This window comes from Bombina bombina, chromosome 3 (assembly GCF_027579735.1).
Source record: "Bombina bombina isolate aBomBom1 chromosome 3, aBomBom1.pri, whole genome shotgun sequence".
Lineage (NCBI taxonomy): Eukaryota > Metazoa > Chordata > Amphibia > Anura > Bombinatoridae > Bombina > Bombina bombina.
Window position 1 is genome coordinate 595,319,019 of NC_069501.1, and position 7,425 is coordinate 595,326,443.

Here is a 7,425-nt window from a genome sequence, read left to right on the forward strand (position 1 = left end):
CGTGGCCTCAACTAGCGGAGGCCAAATTCATAACATTTCAGTCGGACAACATGACGACTGTAGCGTACATCAATCATCAGGGGGGAACAAAGAGTTCCCTGGCGATGATGGAAGTATCCAAGATCATCAAATGGGCGGAGGATCACTCCTGCCATCTATCAGCAATTCACATCCCAGGAGTGGACAACTGGGAAGCGGATTATCTGAGTCGTCAGACTTTCCATCCGGGGGAGTGGGAACTCCACCCGGAGGTTTTTGCCCAGTTAACTCAACTGTGGGGCATTCCAGATCTGGATCTGATGGCGTCACGTCAGAACTCCAAAGTTCCATGTTATGGGTCCAGGTCCAGGGATCCCAAAGCGACATTAGTAGATGCCTTAGTGGTGCCTTGGTCGTTCAATCTAGCTTATGTCTTTCCACCGTTTCCTCTTCTCCCCCGGCTAGTAGCCAGGATCAAGCAGGAGAAGGCTTCGGTAATTCTGATAGCTCCTGCGTGGCCACGCAGGACCTGCTATGCAGACCTGGTGAATATGTCATCGGTTCCACCATGGAAGCTACCTTTGAGGCAGGACCTTCTAACTCAAGGTCCATTCAAACATCCAAACCTAGTTTCTCTGCAACTGACTGCTTGGAGATTGAACGCTTGATTCTAGCAAAGCGTGGTTTTTCGGATTCAGTCATAGATACTCTGATCCAGGCTAGAAAGCCTGTGACCAGGAAGATTTACCATAAGATATGGCGGCAGGCGTTTGGCAGCCGTGCCAGACGTTCAGGCGTTTGTACAGGCTTTAGTTAGAATTAAGCCTGTCTACAGACCTGTGGCCCCTCCATGGAGCCTAAACTTAGTTCTTTCAGTTCTTCAGGGGGTTCCGTTTGAACCTTTACATTCCATAGATATTAAGTTACTATCTTGGAAAGTTTTGTTTTTGGTTGCTATTTCTTCTGCTAGAAGAGTATCTGAATTGTCTGCTTTGCAGTGTAATTCACCCTATCTGGTGTTCCATGCAGATAAGGTTGTTTTGCGTACTAAACCTGGTTTCCTTCCAAAAGTTGTTTCTAATAAGAATATTAACCAGGAAATTATTGTTCCTTCTCTGTGTCCTAATCCAGTTTCTAAGAAGGAGCGTCTGTTACACAATTTGGATGTGGTTCGTGCTTTAAAGTTTTACTTACAAGCAACTAAAGATTTCAGACAAACATCATCCTTGTTTGTTGTCTATTCTGGTAAGAGGAGAGGTCAAAAAGCGACCGCTACCTCTCTTTCCTTCTGGATAAAGAGCATCATCAGATTGGCTTATGAGACTGCTGGACAGTAGCCTCCTGAACGGATTACAGCTCATTCCACCAGAGCTGTGGCTTCCACATGGGCTTTCAAGAATGAGGCTTCTGTTGAACAGATTTGTAAGGCAGCGACTTGGTCCTCACTGCATACATTCACCAATTTCTACAAATTCGATACTTTTGCTTCTTCGGAGGCTATTTTTGGGAGAAAGGTTTTGCAAGCAGTGGTGCCTTCCGTTTAGGTTACCTGACTTGTTCCCTCCCTTCACCACCAATGTAGGAGAAAACAGAATTTATATTTACCTGATAAATTCCTTTCTCCTACGGTGTGTCCGGTCCACGGCCCACCCTGGCATTTAGTCAGGTTTAAATTTATTTTTCCAAACTACAGTCACCACTGCACCCTATGGTTCTCCTTTTTCTCCTAACCGTCGGTCGAATGACTGGGGGGGCGGAGCCTAAGGGGAGTTATATGCACAGCTCTGCTGGGTGTTTCTCTTTGCCACTTCCTGTAGGGGAAGAGAATATCCCATAAGTAAGGATGAAGCCGTGGACCGGACACACCGTAGGAGAAAGGAATTTATCAGGTAAATATAAATTCTGTTATATATTAATAATGGGTTTTTATTTTTCTAAAGGTAGTAAGTTTTTTTTGTAAAGCTAGGGTTAGGTAGTCTATTTCGGGTTAAAGGGGCAGTTTACTCAAAAAGTTTCTCCCCCTTAATTTGTTCCTAATGATCCACTTTAACTGCTGGAGTATATTAAATTATTTACAAGTATTTCCTTTACCCTTATATTGACAATTGAAATAGTTGTTTTAGCCTGTGGCATCCCCACCTATTCTGAAAGTTTCTGGCCTTAGGTCCAGGCTATAGATAAGCTGTGTAAACACAGCCAGCAGAAGAAATTACACTCCCAGTGGGGTATAGAAGAGATAAGGTAACAATTGTTCTCTCCAAGTATTGGTCTTTGGTTTACGGACAGATATAAGATAAAGAAGCATGTATATGTACACAATGTGATAAAGTAATGAGATCTGGTTATACCTACAAGCTCAACCTATTTTATTAGGTTGTGGCTTCAAAACACAAAATCAGCTATTTCATATACACAAATAAACCTTAAAAAGCAAATTCTCATACAGTTTATACTCTGCAGTTGGTAAAAAAAAGTAATTGGAAACACATTAAGGGAAAAACAATTTACAGTATACTGTCGCTTTACCTTAGGGGGTGTAAGGTTATGGAGTTTAGATGTTAGTGGGTTACTTTGCATTTGGGGGGACTAGTGGTTTAGGCATTAATAGAGTAGTGCTGACTTTGCGATGTGGGGGACTGGCAGTTTAAGGGTTAATAATGTAAAGAGGTATTTTGCGATGTGTGTGTGTTGGGGGGGGGTGCAATTTAGGTGTTCATATGGAAGTTTAGAGCAACAGTTTCATCCGGACAAACTCTTTGAGCAGTAAATGCGATTGTGTTTGCGCAATCGCAATTACTTTCAACTTGTAATACAAGTGCATATTACCGCTCCACGCTACCCATAGAAAATATGGGGAGCTTAAATTACTGCAAGTTTGCGCAAATGAATTTGCAAACAAAATTTGTAGTAATTTTAACAGCATGACACTTGTAACATGGATTTGATCGTTAAGAACACCACAATCTTGCAATCGTGTTTACACTCCTCACTCTAACGATGGCGCTCCACTTGTAATCTGGCCCATAATTCTCAAAATTTCCCATATGTTCTCGACTGAAACCAAAAAATGTCTTCTACATGAGATAGGTATCATGTTTCTATCTTATATCTTCTTGAATTTTATTATATATATATAGAGAGAAAAATACAAGAATAGCCATCCATTCTGCCTCTTAAAGGGTAATTTGAACATTTAAAAAATTTCTCTTTTGGCCAAAATCTTTTCTCTGTCTCCTCTTCTCTTTGAGGGAAAAATTATTTTTATTGTAGTCTGCCTTAAGGTGTCTAATTTTTTTCTGGTGCTTTCTGACAAAATGTTGGACCAGTGGTCTAGAGGGGGTTTATGCTCTAATATTTGATGTGCTCTCCAATTCTTTCCCTTACCTCTCGTGTTGTATGTCCAACATATTGAACCTCACATTCTGTGCAGGTAATCAAATAAATGACAAACCCTGAACTGTGGTTCATACAGTTAATTTCATATTCCAGTTTATACTGGATAGTATACCCCTTTAAGCACTAAAGTCCTTTGATTGTGTTGAGTATTTCAATGGGAATATATTTGTTTAAACCATATTTCTTTATTACAGCCAAATTAAATTGGGTAAAAAAATAAATAAATCATTTTTGGCAAATATACAGTATATACATATATATATATATATATATATATATATATATATATATATATATATATATACATATATATATATATATATATATATACTAGGTTGAGGTTAATATTATTTTAATAAATTCTGCCTGTCAAACTTGTAGGCAGTTTGAGTATTGGGTATTCAAGTTAAAGAGACCTTGTAATGGGCCGATATCTGATAAGTATTATTGGCAGTATATTTGGCTTCAAAATTCATCTTATTTAACTGCAGATCAAAATATTCTCCTTAAGGTTAAAGAACAACACCAGTTAGCTTTTTATTATTATCAAAGATCATTAATTTCTTTGAATTTCGACTACATTACAAAATAAGTAGCAATATACTCCACTTTTCTGATGTTCTCTTGATTATATGTTTGCCAAATTATTCTGCCTTTAATAGATGTGCGTTAATAGTTTGGCTTAATATTAAAGCTTTATTAACTTGTAAGTAAATAGTTATAATAATACAGGCATCCCTTATTTTATCACGCTTCACTTTATTGTTCTTTGAAGATATTGCTCTTTTTACAAATTAAAGGTTTGTGGCAACCCTGTGTTAAGCAAGTCTATTGGTGCCATTTTCCAACATATATACACATGAATACACACACACATATATATATATATATATATATATATATATATATATATATATATATATATACACACACATAAATACACAACATCAGCAAAAAGATTATGACTCAGTGAATTCTTAGATAATGGTTTGCATATTGTTTAGCAATAAAGTATTTTTTAATTAAGGTATGTACATTGTTTTTTTTAGACATAATGCTATTGCACACTTAATAGACCACAGTATAGTGTAAATTTAACTTTTGTATGCACTGGGAAACAACAACAAAAAAAATGTGTAACTGACTTTATTACTATATTCGCTTTATTGTGGTGATCTGGAACCGAACCCGCAATATCTCTGAGGTACGCCTGGATAGCCATACCAGCATATACTATTTTACTTATATTGTTTACTTTTAAGTGCATATCAGCTTATTCTCCCTTTAGTATATTGTGTATTTTAATAACAGAACTAAATATGTTGCTGCTGCATTACAAAATGGCAGTAATGTCTGCAACTTATTTACAGATAGTATAGTATGTTTACTGTGATTAATTTTATTATTAAAACACCATTTCGTGGCCACTTTGCTGCACTACTCGAATAATATTTCTCTATCCTAGTGGTTTTAGCACAATCCTGTTTTGTAAAATACCAATAGTATTGTGGAAAAACTTATTTTAACCTCTTCACTACTGGGACTTTCAGAGAAGAACTTGCCCAAAATACCAGATAATTTTTAGCATTTTTGCTATCACTCCATTTAAACAGAAATAGAGACTTTCTTATTTTTTATTTACCTGTCAAAACTATATATATATATATATATATATATATATATATATATATATATATATATATATATATATATATTTTAAAGCAGATAACCCAAGTTATTAATCTAGGACCATTTTGGTATATTTCATGCCACCATTTCACCACCAAATGCAATCATATAAAAAAAAAAAAAAAACTTTTTTCACAAACTTTGGGTTCCTCACTGAAATTATTTACATACCGCTTGTGCAATCATGACACAAATGGTTGTAAAAGCTTCTCTGGGATCCCTTTTGTTTAGAAATAACAGACATATATGTCTTTGCCATTGCCTTTTGGTAATTAGAAGGTTTTGCAGCTGTGCACCACACGTCTATTATTCCCAGCAATGAAGGGGTTAATCAGGTAGCTTGTAAGGTTAATTTTAGCTTTAGTGTAGAGATAACCCTCCTACCTTACACTTCCCACCCCCTGATCCCTACCTGATCCATCCCAAACAGCTCTCTTTAATCCCTCACTTCCCACTAGTTACCACCATCTTAGGTAATGGCAGACAGTCTGCCGATATTAATAGTTTTAAGAGACAGTTTAATCAAAATTAAACTTTCATGATTCCAATAGGGCATGCAATTTTAAACAACTTTGCGATTTACTTTTATCATCAAATTTGCTTTGCTCTCTTGTGGAAAGCTAAACCTAGGTAGACTCATATTCTAATTTATAAGCTGTTGAACTGCCTTTTATCTAAGTGAATTTTTACAGTTTTTTTACAGTTAGACACTGCTAGTTCATGTGTGTCATATAGATAACATTGTGCTCACTCCCGTGGAGTTATTTAAGAGTCAGCACTGATTGGCTAAAATGCATGTCTGTCAAAAGTACTGAGATAAGGGAGCAGTCTGCAGGTAATCACAGTGGTAAAAATGTAACTGGTTATTAATTATGCAAAACTGGGGAATGGGTATTAAAGGGATTATCTATCTTTTCAAACAACAATTCTGAAGTATTTTTTTTATTAAATATTTTTTTTCTTTTTTTCTACTATTTTCTTCAGTGTATGATCCCCCCTTACCCTCCAACCTTCCTGATCCCTCCCAAACAGCTCTCTAACCCTCCCCCCTCTAACTATTGTCCACCATCTTAGGCACTGGCAGCTGTCTGTCAGTACCTATAAAACCCTTTATATTTTTTTAATATATAAAAAAAAAATATTTAAACTTTCTGTAGTGAAGTATTCCCCCACCTCCCTCCCTCCCACAATCATTAGTTAGGGAGCCCCTAACTTTTACTTTTGAATAATATCCGAATAGTATAAACTATTTGGATGGGAAGCTACATGGAATACCAGATTGGGTGATTAGGTTTGCAGAAAACACAAATTGGTTAACACCCTGTTACATGCAAAGAGCTGCCACTAGAATCAAGTATTCCAAGTTGTATCAAACAGTCAATTTGTGCACCTAAAAGGAATTACACAAATGATATACAGTTTAAAGAAAATGCACAACAATTGGTGAAGCGTTTATAGGAACGGGGTTCACTCGAAAAAACATTCATGAGGCTAGTTTGTCAGCACAGGGAATGGTTAGACATGTTCTTTTAAGGAATAAGGAAAGAACTGTTGATGCATTGTTTAAAAGAGTGACTTTTGTGATAAATTACTCTGAGCATTACAGTGACATATGCTAGATCATAAGCCGACATTTTCCTATGTTAATGACAGATGATTGTTTGGTGGAAGTAGTGCGTAATGAATGCAGATTTGCCTATAAGAAAAACAAGTTAATAGGCAATCTGGTGTTTCCTACTCAATTGAAAAGGCCATAATTGTTACAATTCAATGGCACATTTAGGTACAATTACACTCAATGTACAGTATGTGAAAAGATTAAGTTAGGAGAACACGGTCACAGACAGAACCTTTCAGAAAAGGTCCTGTATGAACTACAGTTCACAGTTTGTCATTTATTTGATTACCTGCACACAATGTGAGGTTCAATATGTTGGACATACAACACGAAAAGTAAGGGAGAGAATTAGAGAGCACTTATCAAATATTAGAGCAGGAACCCCCTCTAGACCATTGGTCCAACATTTTGTGAGAAAGCACCAGAAAAAAATCAGACACCTTTAGGCAGACTACAATAAAAATAATTTCCCCCCAAAGAGTGGGGGAGATAGAGAAAAGATGTTGGCCAAAAGAGAAATGTTTTGGATGTTCAAATTGCGGACTCAGGTTTTGGGCTTAACTTAATGTATAACCTAATTAATTTCTTGGAGGTGAGAAAACAAGCGCAAGCCCATCAAGGTAGACGTTTTCTGAAAATTTATTACAACACACGGTTAAAAACACTCACAATGTTAAAATGGTAACAAGCCTGTCATTATCTAACATGCTAACAATGCAGAGAACTGATAGCAGAAAAATAAC